At 35.4% G+C, this 19,758-nt stretch overlaps 1 protein-coding gene across 2 annotated transcripts in view; it reads right to left on the reverse strand.

Moving 5' to 3' along the window:
- STK3 (serine/threonine kinase 3) overlaps positions 1 to 19,758 on the reverse strand; it is a 255,658-nt gene that overhangs the window by 44,519 nt on the left and 191,381 nt on the right. The gene's annotated exons all lie outside the window — the stretch shown is intronic.

Genomic DNA, 19,758 nt, shown 5'->3' on the forward strand with positions numbered 1-19,758 from the left:
AGGTGATTAACTAGTTGTTACTTAACCTTCTAATTTCTGTATAAGTCTAATTACATGAAACAGAAGTTGGTGTTTTGATTTTTTACTTTGCTTTTCTGTTTGGAGTGTCATTGTAACTACTGTATTGTAAATGATGGAAAATAATTGCATATGTTAAAAAAATATGAAACTTTATAAAGTAAAAAAAATAAAATAAAATAAAATTTCAAAAAAAAATAAATGGGATCAATTCCTCTTTTTTTGCTGCCTCATTATTGGTGTATGTAAATGCAACCAATTTCTGTACATTCATTTTAAATCTGTGACTTTACTAAAATCACATGTGATAGCATTTTTTGGTGGAGTTTTTTCAGGTATTCAATGAGGAGTATCATGTCATCTGTGAATAGGGAATATTTGACTTCTTCTTTGCCCATCAGTATGATTGGTGGTGAGAGTGGACATCTCTGACCTTAGAGGGAAAGCTCTCAGTTTTGCCCCATTGAGAATGATATTAGCTGTGGGACTTTGATATATGGCTTTTATGGTGTTGAGGTTTGTTCCTTCTATTCCTAGTTCCTTGAAGCTTTTTATCAAGAAAGGATGCTGTATATGTCAAGTGCTTTTTTGTACCTATTTAAAGGATTATATGGTTTTTATCCTTCCTTTTATTGATGTGATGTATCACTGTGAATGATTTGCAAATATTGAACCACCCCTGAAATCCAAAAATAAATCCCACTTAAAATTGGTAAAAAAAAAAATAATAATAATCATGGCTCATTCTGTGTGATTCCATTTATGTGAAATGTCAAGAAAGGCAAATCTAAAGACATAGCAGATTATGGTTGCCTAGGAGTAGGGGGAGAGGGATGTTGGGGGGAAATGAGGAGTGACTGCTAAGGGGTAGAGGGTTACTTTGGGGGGCAAGGAAAATATTCTAAAATTGATTGTGGTGATAGTTACATAACTGTGTGTATATACTAAAAAATCCCCATTGAATTGTGTACCTTAAATGAGAATTATATGACATATGAATTATTTCTCAATAAAGTTGTAAAAATATTAAAAAAATAGTTTTGGCTGATGATTGTTTAGATTAATTAAAAACATGACATAATTTAGGAAGACATTATGGGAAAATCTTAACAACTGAGGACTGAGAATTACTATCACAATCTGACAGATATTAATGTAGGCAAAATTACTGGCATACATATTCGCAAAAGCTTTCCAGTAAATATTTTAAACATATGGTCTTGAGCTCTTTTAAGATGCAAAAGAATTAGGAAAGGTCAAGTTAAAAACTAATGATGTATTCTTACATGCCTTATAAAATGAGTAAACAAAAGCTCAGGGAAATTGGTCTAAAAAAGTAAAAAGCTTTCTAAAACTCATCCCAAATTTGCCCAATCAAGTCTTTTCCTAATCATCTACCTTTGAGTTTTTTTAATCTAAGAAGTTTGTCTAATGATCTAACCTGATAGAGATTCAGCATATGATGAAAGAGAACTTGCAGAAAGTAAAATAATTATAGGAACAAAATACCTTTCCTTCTCTTCACTCGGGCAAAATATGTTTAGACAGGATTAAACGGCAATTTCTTAGGCGGTTCTCTGTGGTTCTGCTAAACACTCTTAGGTTGGCCCACCAATATAAATTTTACTTTACTTTTAAACCTCTTAAAAATTGTACATGTACTTCATGTTCATAACAATTTTGAACAGAGGGCTGCATGTATATGTATGTGTGTGTAAAATGTATTCGTCGTTTAAAAATCTAGATTCATAGCATTAAAATACTTAGGCTGTCTTATATAAGCTACCTTGTGAACCCTGGGTTCAATTAGATGATAATTATGCAGATTATTAATATGTTGGTGAATGAAAACATCTTAATGGAATTATTTTATTAAGGAAAATGACATACTTTGAATTTTGATTTGATTTGATTACTTTTACCTAGTAATCAAACAGCTCTTGTAGCAATAATGGCATTAAATAAACAATCTCCTAAACCAAAGCCTACAGTTTATTACAGATTGAGACTTTCAAACTTTCAACTGACCATAAATCAAAGTACATTCTGGGGAATAAAACAAACATAAAATGAGAACACAGTCATACTCTAAAAAAGTCTTTTAGAAAGATTGTAAGTAAACCGGAAGTTTATCAATATTAAATAATTCATCTAACCCAGAGCCACACCACAAATGTGTAGGGCTATTTATGTCTGTCAAAAGACAGTTATAGATGCTATTTTTCTCCTCGCAATTTCTTAATTAATTTTGCAAATAATTAAAATTCTTACCAGGCCAAATGGTCCCATGTTCACTACCCCCACCTACAGAGTTTCCGTTTATAGCCCCTGTTAATATCAGAAGACCTTTTTTCCAACTGTAAATAAATCCTAGTAACTAGTTACAAGATTTATTCACTGATGCTCTCAATGATACTATGAACTAGTATCCTTGTGAACTATTAGTAATTTATGTAAGATATCTAAATCCAGTTTTTTACAGCCAGAATTCACATTTGAACAAATAAGAAAACTCCAAACAGACTGAAGGTGAATCTAAAGATGTACAATTAGTTTTACAAGTAACTAATTCTTTGTTAAGCTGAATAAAGTCACTGGCAGTTGTCATTTACTTCAATTTTGCAAGCATCTGATGTGCCAGGGGGTTAGGATCTAAAATCTAACAGCTACACAAATAAAGTAGGATGCCCTTTATTCCGAGTAGGAAGAGCAGATCACATATAGCGATGTTTTGCAAATGGTTCCCTGGACTGAGTTAGTTTCTAAAGGGAAATAAAAAGGCACAGAGAGGGTGCTTACAATATTTTTGCTGAATAAACATTAAAAACCAAAAAGGAGGCTTAACTGTTGGTAGGTTACTCTAAAAATAATAACCTATGTCACTCTAAAAATGATAACTTAAAATAAACTATTATATATTAATTTATATTTAAACCAAGTAATCCCAACTAAGTCTCAAAAAATATAAAAAATAACATGTTCTAACCTCAGTGTTAACTTATTAATATTTTCCCATGGTCTGGAAATACTAATTTAAAAAATTGGTTCCTATTAAATAAATGAATAAAATCTAGTGAGACAAGTGCTTATTCATGTCTGTTGAATTAGAATCACTTCAAATGCAATATCTAGTAATTTACTACTTATGTATCTAACAAAATTTAAAATATAACAATGTAAGCAACTCAATATAAAAAATATTAAGTAGCTACCTGTGATATACCTCAATATAATACTTGTGATTGTTTTTATTAGAGGTACAAAAAATTAAATGAAATTTTTGTTCTAAAAATCATAAAGAGAATGTATAGTCACACTTAAGGATTCTAAAACATTTTCCCTTAAAGAAAAGTTAATGGATGCTACCCAAGAAGCCAAATATATTGTTAAATACACTAATAGGAAATTGAGTAAATTTATGAACTGTAATGTTTCTTGATTGCCTACTCTTATACTGTTATCATTTTGTTCTAGAATTTATCATGATTTTAAATAATAGCTTTCTAACAGTGATTCAAGGAAATATGTGGGCACATAAATATAACCCATTCTCCTCTGGAAATACATTATGGATTTGAACACTGAGCACAAAGCCTGAACAGAAAAGCTCCAATGTTTGAGAAGTACTTCCTCTGCCATTAGAAGCTGGCTTTAGTTTTTGATATTTTTTGAATATAAAACAAGTTTTTCCTAAATTCCAAAATAAAAGGGACATTATAGAGGAATATTCATTTAACTTGGAGAATATGCATTAAATTATTACCAACAGCAAAACTGATACACATGATACTGTTTTTTTAATGTTTTAGTTATGAAAAAGAAGCTGGGATGAAAAACTCTGTATGTAGCACATTTAAAAATAGCTTTAGCTTTAAATGGATGTGATTTTCTTTTTATCTTTCAAAATAATCACAATAAATGGAGATGATGATGTTTGGCCTGAATTTTCCTTAGCTCCTTTGCCCAAATTCTGTTTATTTTCAGTTAAACCTTCAGGCTCAGCTTGTATAGGGTAAACAAATTATGAAATATTACTTTGGAGATACAAAACGAATATAATTTTTGAAGTCTCGTTATAGATTCTAGATGATACAAATATGTGCCACATGTGTGCAAGTTCTCAATATTAGCATGAAGCTAAAAATGTCTTAGAAAAAAGCAGGTAAAAAGAGACATTACCTTATTATCTTTAATAAGGTATCTTTATCTTAAGGTATCTTTATCTTTAAATTTCTCTGGAAGGAACTTAAACCTACATATTTTTTGGGGGGGTATTTCTTTTTGAGAGAGAGAGCGACAGGTGCAGAGTGCAAGCAGAGGAGGAGCAGAGAGGAAGGGAGACAGAATCGGAAGCAGGCTCCAGGCTCCGAGCTGTCAGCACAGAGCCCGATGCAGGGCTTGAACTCATGAACCAGGAGATCATGACCTGAGCTAAAGGTGGACACTTAACTGACTGAGTCATGCAGGCGCCCCAAGCTAAATCTTTAAATAAATACTCTAGAAGAATTATCAGTCTGGTCCATGTGACCGCATAGTCTTATGTATCCATGGACACCAGAATTTCTGTAATCTTATACAGCATCAATTCTGAACGTCAAACATTACTGTTCAGTCAAAAATAATTTCAATTAAATTTTCACACATTTTCACCTTTTTAATTTTTTGAGCCTTTTGATTCTTCTACAATCATATTTTTCACTACTGGCCAAATTATCTATGGGTGAAATTAAATGCTTAGATGTCTATTCCCATCAGTGGCCTGGGGACTTCTCCAGGGCAGCAACTTGTTTGAATTACAAGTCTATAGAGTTTGGCATGTAGTAAGTACTAAAAAATGTTCACTGGATAAATGATGCATGAAGGAACAAACTAAAATATTTCTACAGAGATAGAAACATGAAATGTTCCAAAATGTATTTATCAAGTCTTCTTCTAAAAGAATACCGAGTGACAGTTTTTGGCTGTCCCTGAAGACTAAAGGTCAGAGCAAAGATGAGGCACAAGTATTACTCATCTTTTTTTAACCTATAGTTTATTGTCAAGGTGGTTTCCATATAACACCCAGTGTGCTTCCCCACAAGTGCCCTCCTCCATGATCATCACCTCCCTTCCCCTTCTCCCCCTCCCCCTTAAGCTCTCAGTTTGTTGGCAGTATTCAAGAGTCTCTCATGATTTCCCTCCCTCCCCCCCAATTCTTTCCCCCCCCTTCCCCTCCTCATGGTCCTCTGTTAGGTTTCTCCTATTAGACCTATGAGTGAAAAGATATGGTATCTATCCTTCTCTGCCTGACTTACTTCGCTTAACATGACACCCTCGAGTTCCCTCCACGTTGCCACAAATGGCCAGATTTCATTCTTCTTCATTGCCATGTAATACTCCATTGTATATATATACCACATCTTCTTGATCCTCTCATCAGGTGATGGGCATTTAGGCTCTTTCCATTATTTGGCTATTGTTGAAAGTGTTGCTATGAACATTGGGGTACATGTGCCCCTATGCATCAGCACTCCTTCACCCCTTGGGTAAATCCCTAGCAGTGCTATTGTTGGGTCACAGGGGAGTTCTACTGATAGTTTTTTGAGGAACCTCCACACTGTTTTCCACAGCGGCTGCACCAGTTTACATTCCCACCAACAGTGTAGGGGGGTGCCTGTTTCTCCACATCCTCGCCAGCATCTGTAGTCTCTTGATTTGTTCATTTTAGCCACTCTAACTGGTGTGAGGTGGTATCTCAGTGTGGTTTTGATTTGTATTTCCCTGATGATGAGTGACGCTGAGCATCGTTTCATGTGTCTGTTGGCCACCTAAGTATTACCGATCTTGAAGAGAGCCACTGACTAAGTGTATTTTTGGTATTTTTGTTTTTTGTATAAACTCTTAATATATTTTGGACATTAAGTCCTTATCAGATATATCATTTGAAAATATCTTCTCCCATTTAGTAGGCTACCTTGTTCTTTGCTCATGGTTTCCTTTGCTGTGAAAACACTTCTTATTTTAATTTTGCTTTCGTTTCCCATGCTGAAGGAAACATGTAGAAAAATGTTTCCATAACCAATGTCAAAGAACTTACTGCCTATAACTTCTTCTAGTTTTATGGCTTTGGGTCTCACATTTAGGTCTTTAAACCATTTTGAGTTTATTTTTTCATATGTTGTAAGAAAGTGATCCAATTTCATTCCTGTGCATGTGGGTGTCCAGTCTTCCCAACACCATTTATTGAAGAGACTGTCTTTGTGCTATTGCATAGCTTTGCCTTCTTTGTTGTAGATTAATTGGCCATATAAGCATGGGTTTATTTCTAGGCTTTCTATTCTGTTCCACTGATCTATGTGTCTGTACTGTGCCAGCATCATACTGTTTTGATTACTACAACTTTGTAGTGTTTCTTGAAATCTAGACTTGTGATACTTCTAGCTTTGTTCTTTCTCAAAATTGCTTTGGCTACTCAGAGTTTTTTGTTTTTTGTTTTTTTCCCCCTGGTTCTAAACACATTTGTATGGAACCATAAAAAACAAATTTGATAAGAATTACTTTCCTGATATCAATTCTGTACTGGCTATCCACTGCTCATAGGATTGAGGTTAAATACATGTTAGAAGCTTCAGCTTGCCATTAAGATCTTTATAACCTAGGTCACCCTGGCATCATATCCAATATTACTCTGCACAGTAGGCATTATCTCCACTAGGACCTGTTCTCTGGCCCAGCTAAGTGTATAGAAATCCTTCTGTTTTTGTAGCAAAACCAACTCATCCTAAGCCCTACATCTCTGCCCACCCCATGTCGAGCTTCTACCTAGTTTGGATTTGGTGCCATGATTAACCTATCTTCTCCTTTCTTTGATTAATGACTTTATCTTACAACTCAAGCTAACCTCTTCATAAAGGCTTGGTAGTACTGTAATTGTTAAGTAGTACAGGGCAAACTCTAAAGTCATATTTCCTGGGTTCAAATTTTGGCTCTGCCACCTAGAAGCTGTGACTTTGGCCACTGAACACATTAATACGTCCCTTAGTTTCCTCAATGGTAAAAAAAAAAAAAAAAAAAAAAAAAGGTACGGAGGGGATAACAACAATACTTTCTACAAAGGATCAGTGTCAAGAAAGTACTTTGAAATGTAGTCAGCGCATAGTAAATTCTCAACATATACTGGTTATTATTTTTGCTAACATTGAGTTCATTAGCTAGAAGCAATAGGACAGAAAATTCCGAGCAGTTAAATTATATATGCAAACAAACTGCACACACTACTTTGGACTTAAATAATTGGTAATTAGAAAAACAATGTCAGATGCTTATGTTTAATGCAGCTTCCTATCATGGGTGACAGCAAAAATGTAGCATAGTACCCAAAGGAATGATAACTTGATAGTTTTAATGTGGAGTCAAGAGAAAAAAAAAGTATAAATGATTCTAAAAAAGGAAGAAATGCTCACAGATGAGGGCAACTTATAAAATACAGAAGGGAGCTCACAGGTTGACTAAGTTTGGAAAATGTTTTTAAAAAATGACAACAAAAGACAGGGATATCCACTCTCGCTGTTATTTAACATAGTATTGAAAGTCGTAGCCACAGCAATCGGACAACAAAAAGAAATAAAAGGCATGCAAACTGGCAGGGAGGAAGTAAAACCTGCACTATTTGCAGATGACATTATGATATATATAGAAAATCCAAAAGATTCCACCAAAAGAACTGCTAGAACTGATAAACAAATTCAGTCAAGTCACAGGATATAAAATTAATCTACAGAAATCTGTTGCATTTCTATACACCAATAATGCAGCACAGAAAGGGAAATGAGAAAATCCAATCCCATTTACAATTGCACTCAAACAATTAGATACCTAGGAATAAACTTAAAGAGCTAAAAGACCTGAAAACTATAAAACTTAATGAAAGAAACTGAAGATGACACATAGAAATTTTAAGACATTCCATGCTCATGGATTGGAAGAACAAATATTGTTAAAATGTCTATACTATCCAAAGCAATCTGCATGTTTAATCCAATCTCTATCAAAATACCAACAGCATTTTCCACAGAGCTAGAACAAACAATTGTATAATTTGTATGGAACCACAAAAGACCCTAAATAGCCAGAGCAATCTCAAAAAGAAATGCATAACTGGAGACATCACAATTCTGGACTTCAAGTTACATTACAAAGTTACATTACAAAACAGTATGGTACTGGCACAAAAATAGAAACATAGATCAACAGCACAGAAAACCCAGAATGAACCCATAACTATATGGTCAATTGATCTTCAACGAAGCAGGAAAGAATATCCAATGGGAAAAGAACAATCTCTTCAACAAATAGGGAAACTGGACAGCAACATGCAAAAAGAATGGAGCTGGACCACTTTCTTACACCATACACAAAAATAAATTCAAAATGGATGAAACACCATTGGCCAGAAGATGGATGTAGCAACTTCTCTCCAGCTATGTCTCCAGAGGCAAGGAAAACAAAGCAGAAATAAACTACTAGGACTTCATCAAAACAGAAGTCCTTCCGCTTAGTGAAAGAAAGAATAAAAAAAGCCAAAAGGTAACAACCTACAGAATGGGAGAAGATAATTGCAAATGACATATCTGATAAAGGATTACTATCCAAAATATATAAAGAACTTATAAAATTCAACACCTATAAAACAAATAATCCCTTTTAAAAATGGGCAGAAGACATGAATAGACATTTTTCCAAAGAAAACATACAGATGGCCAACATACACATGAAAAGATGCTCAGCGTCACTCACCATCAGGGAAACGGAAATCAAAACTACAATGACGTATCACCTCATTAGTCAGAATGGCTAAAATCAACACAAGAAACAACAGGTGCTGGCAGGGATGTAGAGAAAGGAGAACCCTCTTGCACTGTTGGTGGAAACGCAAACTGGTGCAGCCACTGTGGAAAACAGTATGGAGGTTCCTCAAAAGGTTAAAAAAGAGAACTATCATGTGATCTAGCAATTGCACTACTAAGTATTCATCCAAAGAACATAAAAATACCAATTCAAAGGGATACATGCACCCCAATGTTTATAACAGCAGCATCTACAATCGCCAAGATATGGAAACACCCCAGTGTCTATTGACTGATGAATGGATAAACATGTGGTGTATAAACACAATGGAATACTACTCAGCCATAAAAAAGAATGAAACCCTACCAATAGCAGGGATGGAACTAGAAGGTTTAATGCTAAGTGAAATAAGTCAGTCACAGAATGATAAACACCATATGTGGAATTTAAGAAGCAAAAGAAATAAGCAAAGGGAGGGGGAGAGAGAGAGAGGCAAACTAAGAAATAGACTCTTAACTGATGGTTACCAGAGGGGAGGTGGTGGGCTGGGTGGATGGGTGAAATCGGTGATGGGGATTTAAGGGGTGCTTGCTGCGAGGAGCAGCGGGTGTTGTGTGGAAGTGCTGAATCACTGTGCTGTACACCTGAAACTAATATTATGCTGTGTTAACTAACTGGAATTTAAATAAAAACTTAAAAAAAAAAAAAGACAACAGAAAGGTGAGTTGGTAGCATATCTAAACAGCCGCTGTTAAATGCTGACTGCCAGACTGCTAAGGGTTACACAATGACTTCATTTCCTTAACTCAGTTAATTAAAGAATATTTTTCTGTAAGGCTATACCTAGAATACTATCATAAAGGAAAATGGAAAATTAGAATTTGCTTGCAGATTCTAGCTGAAATGAACTGGATTTCTGCAATCCAAGGCGGGGACTTACCTGCCTCTTGTTTCTCTTATACTTTATATAGATAGGCTAAGGGAAAGCTTTCAGTGTTTAGAGTCAGGGCAAGAAGGATTAAATATTTAAAATCAAAAGTAAGGCGATTCCAGCATTTTGTACCATCACTGAAGTTCTAATGAATTAAAGAGAGTAAATTTCTTTTCATCAAAAAATACAATCACTAAAACGACTAGCTGTTTTTTGGTCTTTCTCCCACTAGCAACAATAATTCACAACTGACTATTCATCTGACTAGTTACTAAAAGAGCATGGTTGATTATTAGCTTTTTATACATTTATAAATTTGTAACCCTATTATACAGCTTCACTGCATTCTCGGATTAATATAGAAAGTTAAAAACTAACCACTGAAGGCCTGCAGAATTACAACTGGATATTCTAAGCCAAGTTACTGAGCCTTTTGTAAGACACTTTGCTAATTAACAACAGCTTTAATTACACCTTATAACGCATATCAAGTTAAACATACACTACTACTTAATTCATAAAGAAAAATCAGTTCCTATATTAAGAACCATGAAAAATATACCTTCAAAATAAATTAATGAAAGCCAATTCGACAATAAATATTAAAAAATAAAATAATAAAATTAAGATATGTTTCCCTAAATTCTTTATCTGCTATTATATATTACTTTGATACCCTCTTTCATCTATCTCCTTAAGCTATGTCTATATTTATGGGAAGAAGATTTTTCTGCTACTGATAGACAAAATTATGAACCAAACTATCTTGGCTTTGAATCAAGACAACTACATTTTGAATTAAAATAAAAAAAGGTTATTTACTGGAAAGTCTTTCAGTATGATGAATCCAACCTAATAAACCTTTTCTGTTTTACTGAGGGAGAAGTTCTGTGGGAAAAAGTTGCCAACCTGATGTCAGGACGGGAGAGAATGGAGTCACTATTAAGTTGACCAGGCCAACAAATCTAATAATGCCAAAAAGAACAATACAGTTCTAACTGTGAAAGGTGTCTATCAGGGAGTACGATGGAGGCCTCTTATGTAAATGTTTTTCACACTAAACTACTATGTATATCCTGAAAATCTGAATTAAGTATGAAAGTGCAAAAATAATTTCAGATATAAAATATTTCATTTATGACAAAGTAAAAAACAACTCTTTTATTACCAACACAACCTGATATGTGTATTACTAGTAACCTCAGTTGGCCCTAACAACTTATTTGAAATCTAAAGGATTTTTTAAGAAATGAGCACCAAGAGGCATCAATCTTATATTAAAATGTGATAAATTATATTGTCCACTCTTTGATCCTAAATGACACTATATGTTCCTAACATCTCTTTTGATGTAATTATTCCAACAGTCCCCACTGCTTATTAACCAAGCATTCAAAGTGAGGTTATGAACAGAAAGCCCACACAGTCCAAATAACTTCCTCAGACATCAACATTAGCCATAACATATGCTTGGAGTATAGTATCTTTGTTTTAAAATGTAAAGTAGCCAATTTTTCATCACAATCTTCTAAATAAATGACATTTTAAAAAGAACAAATTACTATGAGGGAAGTTTATGCTTGTTAGAACTCTTTGGTAAGCCATTTTTCTTTTTGCCATGTGCTTTAAACATCTTAATAAACTCCAACATGATGACAAGAAACCACACAGTGCACCTGTGCTTTCTATCTTAATGAATCCAATAAGTAGAGGCCTGTTCACTTTAATTTGTAAAGGAAATGATGATATAGTCAGTTTTAACTTAAGGTATTAATTATCGAAATAAGCAGAATTAGCTTAATGTTCCAGTAGACCTTGCCCAGATACAACCACTAAATAACATTTTCTGAAATTATGGAAGTTTTAAAAACAGCATATTTGGGAATAAGGAAGCAAAATGCTCATTCTACCTGAGGCAGCCAAATGGATTAAATTATACTGAGGAACCAATGTAGCAGTTCAGAGACACTAAAGTTTTTGTTGACTTTAACTACGACAAAAATCAATTAAATTCAGTTTAAGTGCCCAGTGAGTAATTAACTGGTACCATTTTATTCCTACCGGTATATAAACACATATCTTTCAAGAAGGGCACTCACCTTTCAAAACAAAGGTTATGACTGTCTTAAATGCCTTGGTATACTGATGGTCAAAATCTTATAAAAACTCTACACGGACCTAGGCAATCACATGATGCAACTATGCACACGCCACACACCATCTGTTGGATATGACTGCCAGCACAGACTTCGTGAGCTGGCAAAGGACTGAAGTAGTCAATTCTGCAAGTATTTCAAAGTGCAGGCTTCTCATTAATTTTAATTTCCTGTTGGCTCTACAAGGAAGGAGTGCGTAGTGAAAGCACAATGTGCCACATACACTCAAGTTCATGCCACATGTACACCTGTAATCATAAACTCTTATCCAGGGCTAGCCACTAAAACACTTGAGATTCTGTGTTTATTTCCTCTTTACCCCAGAAGAAATAAATCTGCCAGATCTACGGTTATCTTTTCATACTTTGTTAATACTTTTGCAAACATCTGGAAATACTTGACAATAATCACTTAATTAATGCAAAGCTAATCGATGACAATGTGCTTAAATACTTCACTCAACTGAAGTGGTTTCCTCGGTCCACACAGCTAGGGACTGAAGAGAACAAGAAGTGCTTTGACTAAGGAGCACACTACAAGGGAAACTCTTAGCCCACATCTCTCTAAAAAGATGAAGCAGATGATACCATACTGCTCCTCTGTTAAAAACTGGTAGATACTGCTGCCTTCGGTTTGCACCTCCAGGCTTTCCGTAGGGCCTGTGTTGTGCACGGCTTTCCAAAGGGCTGGCTGGCATTGCTAGAAGTGTCTGCATGGGCTTTTGTGTTCCACCACTGCCTCCACATTATTCCCCTGCAGAACCGTGGCCGCTGGAGCACGGTGAAAAGATCCTGAGAAAGAAATATTTCTCCAGAAAGAGGGACGATTCCTAAAATGCGCAAGCTGGCTCCAGGAGCACTTTCTCTGCGTTTGCTGCTCACTGGGTTTTCGGGCAGTGAGGTGTTAGTTTGCTCATTTGTTTGTTTCCCTAGAATCCTCCGGACTTGCCAATCCGGAACTCAGAAGTAGACGGGAAAATTACTTAGGAAAGTCTGAGGCAAACTTGCACTTGGACGGGAGGACTTTATATTTCTTCTGCTACCCTTATTGAGACTCTTTCTCCAGTGCTACTCTGGAGGAGTCTTGTGCCCACAAGCTCAAAAGGCAAAGCAAATTGAATGAATATTTTAAAATCATAGTAATCAAGAAAGGTTAACTTAACATTTCAGTTTGAGTCAAAGACAAAAACATGGCTGATTTACCTAATCCCTCTCATACTAGTAATTACTGTCAATCCATTTTTTTTATTTTTTAAAGATTGGAACCCAATATAGTAGGTTAACAGATGGCTTTAAAGCTTTTGTTCTTGTTCCAAAATCTTTATGTTACTCAAAATATATCTATTTAAGTATGATACTGTAATTTCTGCAAAACATGATCTACATGCTCTCTATTTAACACTAAACAATCTGGATGCTAGGGGTGTTTGGAAATAATTCTAACAAAAACCGAAACATTAGACTAGTGCTATAATAAACAGATTTGCCTTTTATATTTGTTTTAGAAATCTTCATAGGCACATCCTAAACAGATGTTTAAGTAGAGTTATAATAACTGGTTCAATTAGCCCAAATATATTTTATGCTATCTTTATTTTATCCCTAAATTGGTGAAATCATAAATTATAGTATCATCTCATTACCACCAGGAACATTAACATTAAACGACAGTTCACAGAAAATCCAAAAGACAAACGCTGAAAGAAAATACACAAATTATGTTGCATACAGGCTTTTAGGTAACTACTACTACTTACTCTGCACATCTGTCTAGCAAGTGCCTCTCTGAATAAGTTCTGTCCTTTAGGAATCTGCTCCAAATACTACAAAAGACAATTAAGTGTTCTCTTTTTCTTTCTTGAAACCTATTTTCCTCAATGCAAAAGGATAAGCCTTCTATGCGTTGGAAATATGGCCAAAACAACTTCATGTTGTTTTAAGCAATTTCTACATAACAGACGTAGGAAACATATAAAAATCCAGTTCTTTTGGAAGGTGGCCTTGAAGCAAATCATGAAGAGGGAAGATAAACACATAAACCTTTGCACACTTTATATTTCGATGAGTCACATTTTTTAACATTCTATATCTAATATATGATGGGATGAATAAGACCAGATTTCTCTTATCATTGCCAACGGGTGCTTTAAGTGGAAATCTGTCTTTGCTTTTAGTCCATTTCCTTCCTTTGTAAGCCAAGTATCCTATCAACCCGCGTCCATTCTGTCTCACCCATACTTCCTCTTTTCCTACTCCTTTAGCCCCTCTCCCACTCTCCTTTGTGTGTGTGTGTGTGTGTGTGTGTGTGTTTTACCACACTCACCACCAGACTCTTGGCAATTCGTTATTCATCTCCTCTTTATTCCCATTTACATTCCCCTCTGTAGCTATTACAACATTTTCCACTTTCCTTAAAGTGATGACAGGGCTGAGCAGTAGTTCCAGCTGACAGGTGTGTAAATATTGGGGAAGAATAAACTCTGGTAACTCTGCCCCCACCCCCACCCCTGGCATACCTTTTTAAGGCTGCATGCCTTGTATACCAGAAACCAACTTACTCTGCAAAAATGTGGATCCAGTCATGACCTTGTAAAGCCTCTTTCCTCACTGTGAGGGCATTTTCCCTCCTTTTTTTGTTTTTAATTACTTCTACCTTCTACTACCTAAGATTTGTCACCTTAACCATAATTATATTCTTTTAAGTGTATTTGAGAGAGAGAAAGAGAGAGGTGGGAGAGGAAGGGAGAGAAGAAAAGAGAGAATCCCAAGCCAGCTCCGCACTGTCAGTGAAGAGCCCAATGTGGGGCTCCATCCCACAAACTGTGAGATCATGACCTGAATTGAAACCAAGGGTCAGATACTCAATGGACTAAGCCACCCAGGCACCCTCAAAATTGTATTCTTTAATCTACTAAGTCAGCTATTTCTGTGTTTTTAACCTTTTCTAATGTCTCCTACACTTACTTCTGTTTTTGTTGTTTCTTTTCTACTTTATTACTATATTATTTCAAGCCTGTTTCATAAAACTGATATCCCTTACCTCTAATCTTTTCCTGTCAATTAATACTGCATACTACCATCAAGATTAATATTCTAGGGGTCCCAGGGTGGCTCAGTTGGTTAAACATCTGGTTCTTGATTTCAGGGTAGGTCATGATCTCACGGCTTGTGAGTTCAAGACCTGCATCAGGCTCTGCACTGACAGTGTGGAGCCTGCTTGGGATTCTGTCTCCGTCCCTCCCCTACCTTCTCTCTCTTTCTCTATCTCTCAAAAAGAAAAAAAAAAAAGGTTAATACTCTAAAACACTTTCATCATGTCATTCTCCAGCTTAATAACCTTCAGTGGTTTTCTACTGTCTAGGAAATAAAAATTCAGACTTTGCAATCTCCCATTCAAGGCTGCAACCATCTGAGCCAGACCTACCTTTCCACTTTATCTATCATATTGTTCCAAATGAACTTGAAAATCTACTTGATTTTCATCCAATTTACTTTGTGGTTTCCTACCTCTAAGCTTTTTACAACACACATCATTCTGTGGTGTCTGCCTTTCCTCCTTCTGTTCTCCATCTTTCAATGCTAAGATAAAGTCCCCTCCACATTCTAATTTCACAAGCTACTCCAGCCTTCGCTGAGTCCCTGCTCATGCAAAACCACACGACACTTGCATTATTGCTCTGGTTTCTAATTTATGTTTTGTCTTAACTTTATAAATTTATTTACCTATAGTGCCCAGCACAAACCAAGCACATCCAACTAATTTGTTACATTAGTTTAATGTTTTCTAACAAATTTTGTAGTTTCCAGATAGAAGGACCCCAAAATATATGACAGGCTGACGATTTTACCAGAGGTTTACTTATAGGAGCTGGCCACTGGAAATTCAATGCTCTAATTTACAAAAATAGAAGGAGCCTAACAGGGACAGTGGAAAGCTACATGTCAAAAGTTATGTGTGAAAATTTAAAAAGCAGGGCACTGAAAGGGCCCTTACTAAAATCGCAAATTACCTCCAATTTCCTAAATTCAGTGTTTTAATTTCAGTTGAATTTTAATTATGAAAATTTCTAGTAGAACATCTGCAAAGATGACCACAACAAATCCTTTCATTCTGCAGAGATCTATGCAGGTACCCCGTCATGAGGTAAAATCGAATCTGGACTGGCCTTGTGACACATCTTAGAAGAATATGGTAGAAATGACACTGAGAATAGTCCCTTCCCCCTATTTATTTTTTTTATTGTGGTAAGAAAAATACAGAACTTCAAATTTACCCTTTTGACCATTTAGAAGGGTACATTTCAGTGGCATGAGGTACATTCACACTGTTAGGCAAACATCAACATTACCCAGCCCTGAACTTTTTCCATCTTTCAAATCTGAAACTCTGTGCTCATTAAATAAGAACTCTTTCCCTTCCCCTCTCCCACAGCCTCTGGCAGCCACCATTCAACTTTCTCCATGAAGCTAACCACTCTCGGTACCTCATATAAGTGAAATCACTTTTTCGTGATTGACTATTTCACTTAGCATAATATCTTCGAAGTTCATTCATGTTACAGCCATGCTACAGCATGTGTCAGAATTTCCTTCCGTTTTTAGGCTGAATAATATTCTCTTGTATGTATATACCACATTTTGTTTATCTATTCATCTATCAATGGACACTTGGCCCGCTTCCAACTTTTGACCATCATGAATAATGTTGCTGTGAACATGAATGCACAAATCTCTATTCAAGTCCCTGCTTTCACTTCTTCTGAGTGTAACTGAGAAGGGAAACTGCCGAGTCACGTGGTAATTCTATGTTTAACTTGTCTGAGGAATGCCACACTGTTTTCCACAGCAGGTGAGCCATTTTACATTCCCATCTACAGTTCAAAAGGTCTCCAATTTCTCCATACCCTCACCAACACTTGTTATTTTCTCTTTGGGTTTATATAATCTCTGTCTTGATGAATGTGAAGTAGTATCTTATTGTGGTTTTGATTTTCATTTTCCTGATGATTAGTGATATTGAGTATCTTTCTGTTTATTGGCCACTTGTATATATTCTTTAGAAAAATATTTGAGTCCTTTGCTCATTTTTTAACTGGGTTGTTTGGGTTTTTTGCTTTGAAATATAGGAGTTTTTTATATATCCTAGATGTTAACCCCTTATCAGATATGTGATTTGCAAATTTTTCTCCCATTTCACGGGTTGCCTTTTCACTCACTGACAGTGTCCTTATATGCACACAAATTTTAATTTTAATGTCTCCTAATTTATCTATTTTTTGTTGTTGTTCCCTGTGTTTTTGGTGTCATATCCAAGAAATCATTGCCAAATCCAATGTCAGGAAGATTCTCTTATGTTTTCTTCTAAGAGTTTTATAGTTTTCGTTCTTATGTTTAGATCTTTGATTCATTTTAATTTTTGCACATAGTGTAAGGTAAGGGCCCAACCTCATTCTTTTCCACAGGGCTGTCCAATTTCCCCAGCACCATTTGTTGACAAAACTGTCCTTTCCGCATGGAATGGTCTCGGTCCCCCTGCCAAAAATCAGTTGACTATCTACGGGACGGTTCATTTCTGGGATCTTTAATCTACTTCACTGCTCTGCATGTCTGTCTTGTTATGGTTACTGTAGCTTTATAGTGAGTTCGGAAATCAGTTAAGAACGAGATCTCCAACTTCATTTCTCTTTTTCAAGACTGTTCTGACTATTTGAGTCCTTTGAAATTCCGTATGATTTTAGGATGGATTTTTGTATTTCTGCAAAAAAAAAGTCATTGGGATTTTGATAGAGATTACACTGAATCTGTAGATTACTTTGGACCATAATGACATCTTAACAATATTAAATCTTATGATCCATGAACAAGAAATATCTTTGTTTATATTGGTGTCTAATCAACACTGTAGTTTTCAGTGTACAAGTCTTTCACTTCCTTGGTTAAAATGTTTACTAAGTATTCATTCTTTTTGATGCTATTATAAATGGACACTATGCAGATTCAAGGTGTAGGACTGAAGAGGCCTTACAGCGTCTGCTGCCACCCTTTTGGTAGGCTGCTACAGCCACACAGAAAAGCCAGCCTTGCCTGACAGCATCATATGGCCTAGGCTACTGTGGGTGCCACTGCCACACACACGAGTGAGGTAATTTTAGGGGCACCTCGTGGCTTAGTCGGTTAAGCGTCCAACTTGGCTCAGGTCATGATCTCACAGTTTGTGAGTTTGAGCCGGACATCAGGCTCTCTGCTGTCAGCACAGAGCCCACTTAGGATTCTCAGTCCCCTTCTCTTTCTGCCATTTCCCTGCTTGCGTGCTCTCTCTCAAAAATTAACTTTTTTTTTTAAGAGTGAGGTAATGTTCGAGAGATCATTCAAATCCAGTCAAGCTGCCAGCTGATTACAGCCAGTGACAGAGGCCAGGTAAGACCAGGAGAAGAACCACTCTACCGAACCGAGCCAAAATGCCTACCCATAAAATTATGAAGAAAATATTTGTTATTTTAAGCCATTAAGTTTTGGGGGTGGTAGCAAAGACTAACTGAAATAGAGTTAAACTGTTTTATTTGCTATTTCTTAACCATGATAATTTATTCATTACTTTGTAGCTCATTTCAAACTGTTTCTGAGAGGCTATTACGATTTATTCCAACTGAGACAAGACAAAGTTCTTTGATGCTAAATACTCTACATAATTCATCATGTTCATGAATGATTTAAAGCTTGAATGTCAGCATTCTAAATAATTTATGATTTTTTAAAACATAGACAGCTTAAAATGAAATCTTCCCAGAACTAATGCAGAAATACAAATTTTATTTTCAAATATCTAACTTCAAAATTGAAAAAACAGAAATAAGTAGATATTACAACTAATGTTTTCAGACAAACTTGTGCCCTCGCTGATACTTGCTAGCGATCTGTAATAACTATATTGGGAACAGATTTTGAAAATTAGTATCTGATTATTTAAAAACACAATCACAATATTTAGGAGAAAAATACTTAACATTAAAAATATCTACAATCCCAAAGCATTTAAAGGCATGTTGACTAAGCAACATGGCTAACTATTATTTAAAAAATATTAAAGATATACATATATCTAAAATTCTATTCACTTATAAAGAAATGCATTTTTATATATGTGTGTATATATATGTATATTTATAGCCATAACTATATAGGATTATAGTTATTTTATGTGGAAAAAAATCTTACAGAACATTATACAAAAGCAACATATTATTTAAAATGTGCTAAGGCAAAAATTTACTCCATAAAAATTTCTACTCCATTAAAGAACTCATTTTGAGAATTTTCTCCCTCAAGATGTGGAAATAGCTGCTTTAGAATTGTTTACTATATTACACACAGTTTTTAAAAGGAATAAATAACAAAGAGCAGGACAGAAGAACAAACAGAAAATATAACAAAGAAGCAATAAGGTACAGTTTATATTGAAATTTATATGCTAACTAAATACACAACAGGACTATTATTTCTGACAAACCAAGTGGAATTAACACCCAGTAGAAACTAATTCAATTAACTATCAAAGTTATCATAATATCACAAATATCTTTGTTATCATTTACTTTGGAAAGTAAATTTACTGTCAGAAATATCTGGTATTTGCATTATTAAAAATATTTTTTTAAGTTTATTTATTTAGAGAGAGAGCAGGGAAGGACAAGGAGGGAGGGGAAGGGGAAGAAGGAGAGGGAGAGGGAGAGGGAGAGAGAGAGGGAGAGAGAGAGAGACAAAGACAGAGAGAATGTCCCAAGCAGGCTCCACGCTGTCAGTGTAGAGTCTGACACAGGGCTCGATCCCA

Source organism: Suricata suricatta, chromosome 15 (genome assembly GCF_006229205.1).
Source record: "Suricata suricatta isolate VVHF042 chromosome 15, meerkat_22Aug2017_6uvM2_HiC, whole genome shotgun sequence".
NCBI lineage: Eukaryota > Metazoa > Chordata > Mammalia > Carnivora > Herpestidae > Suricata > Suricata suricatta.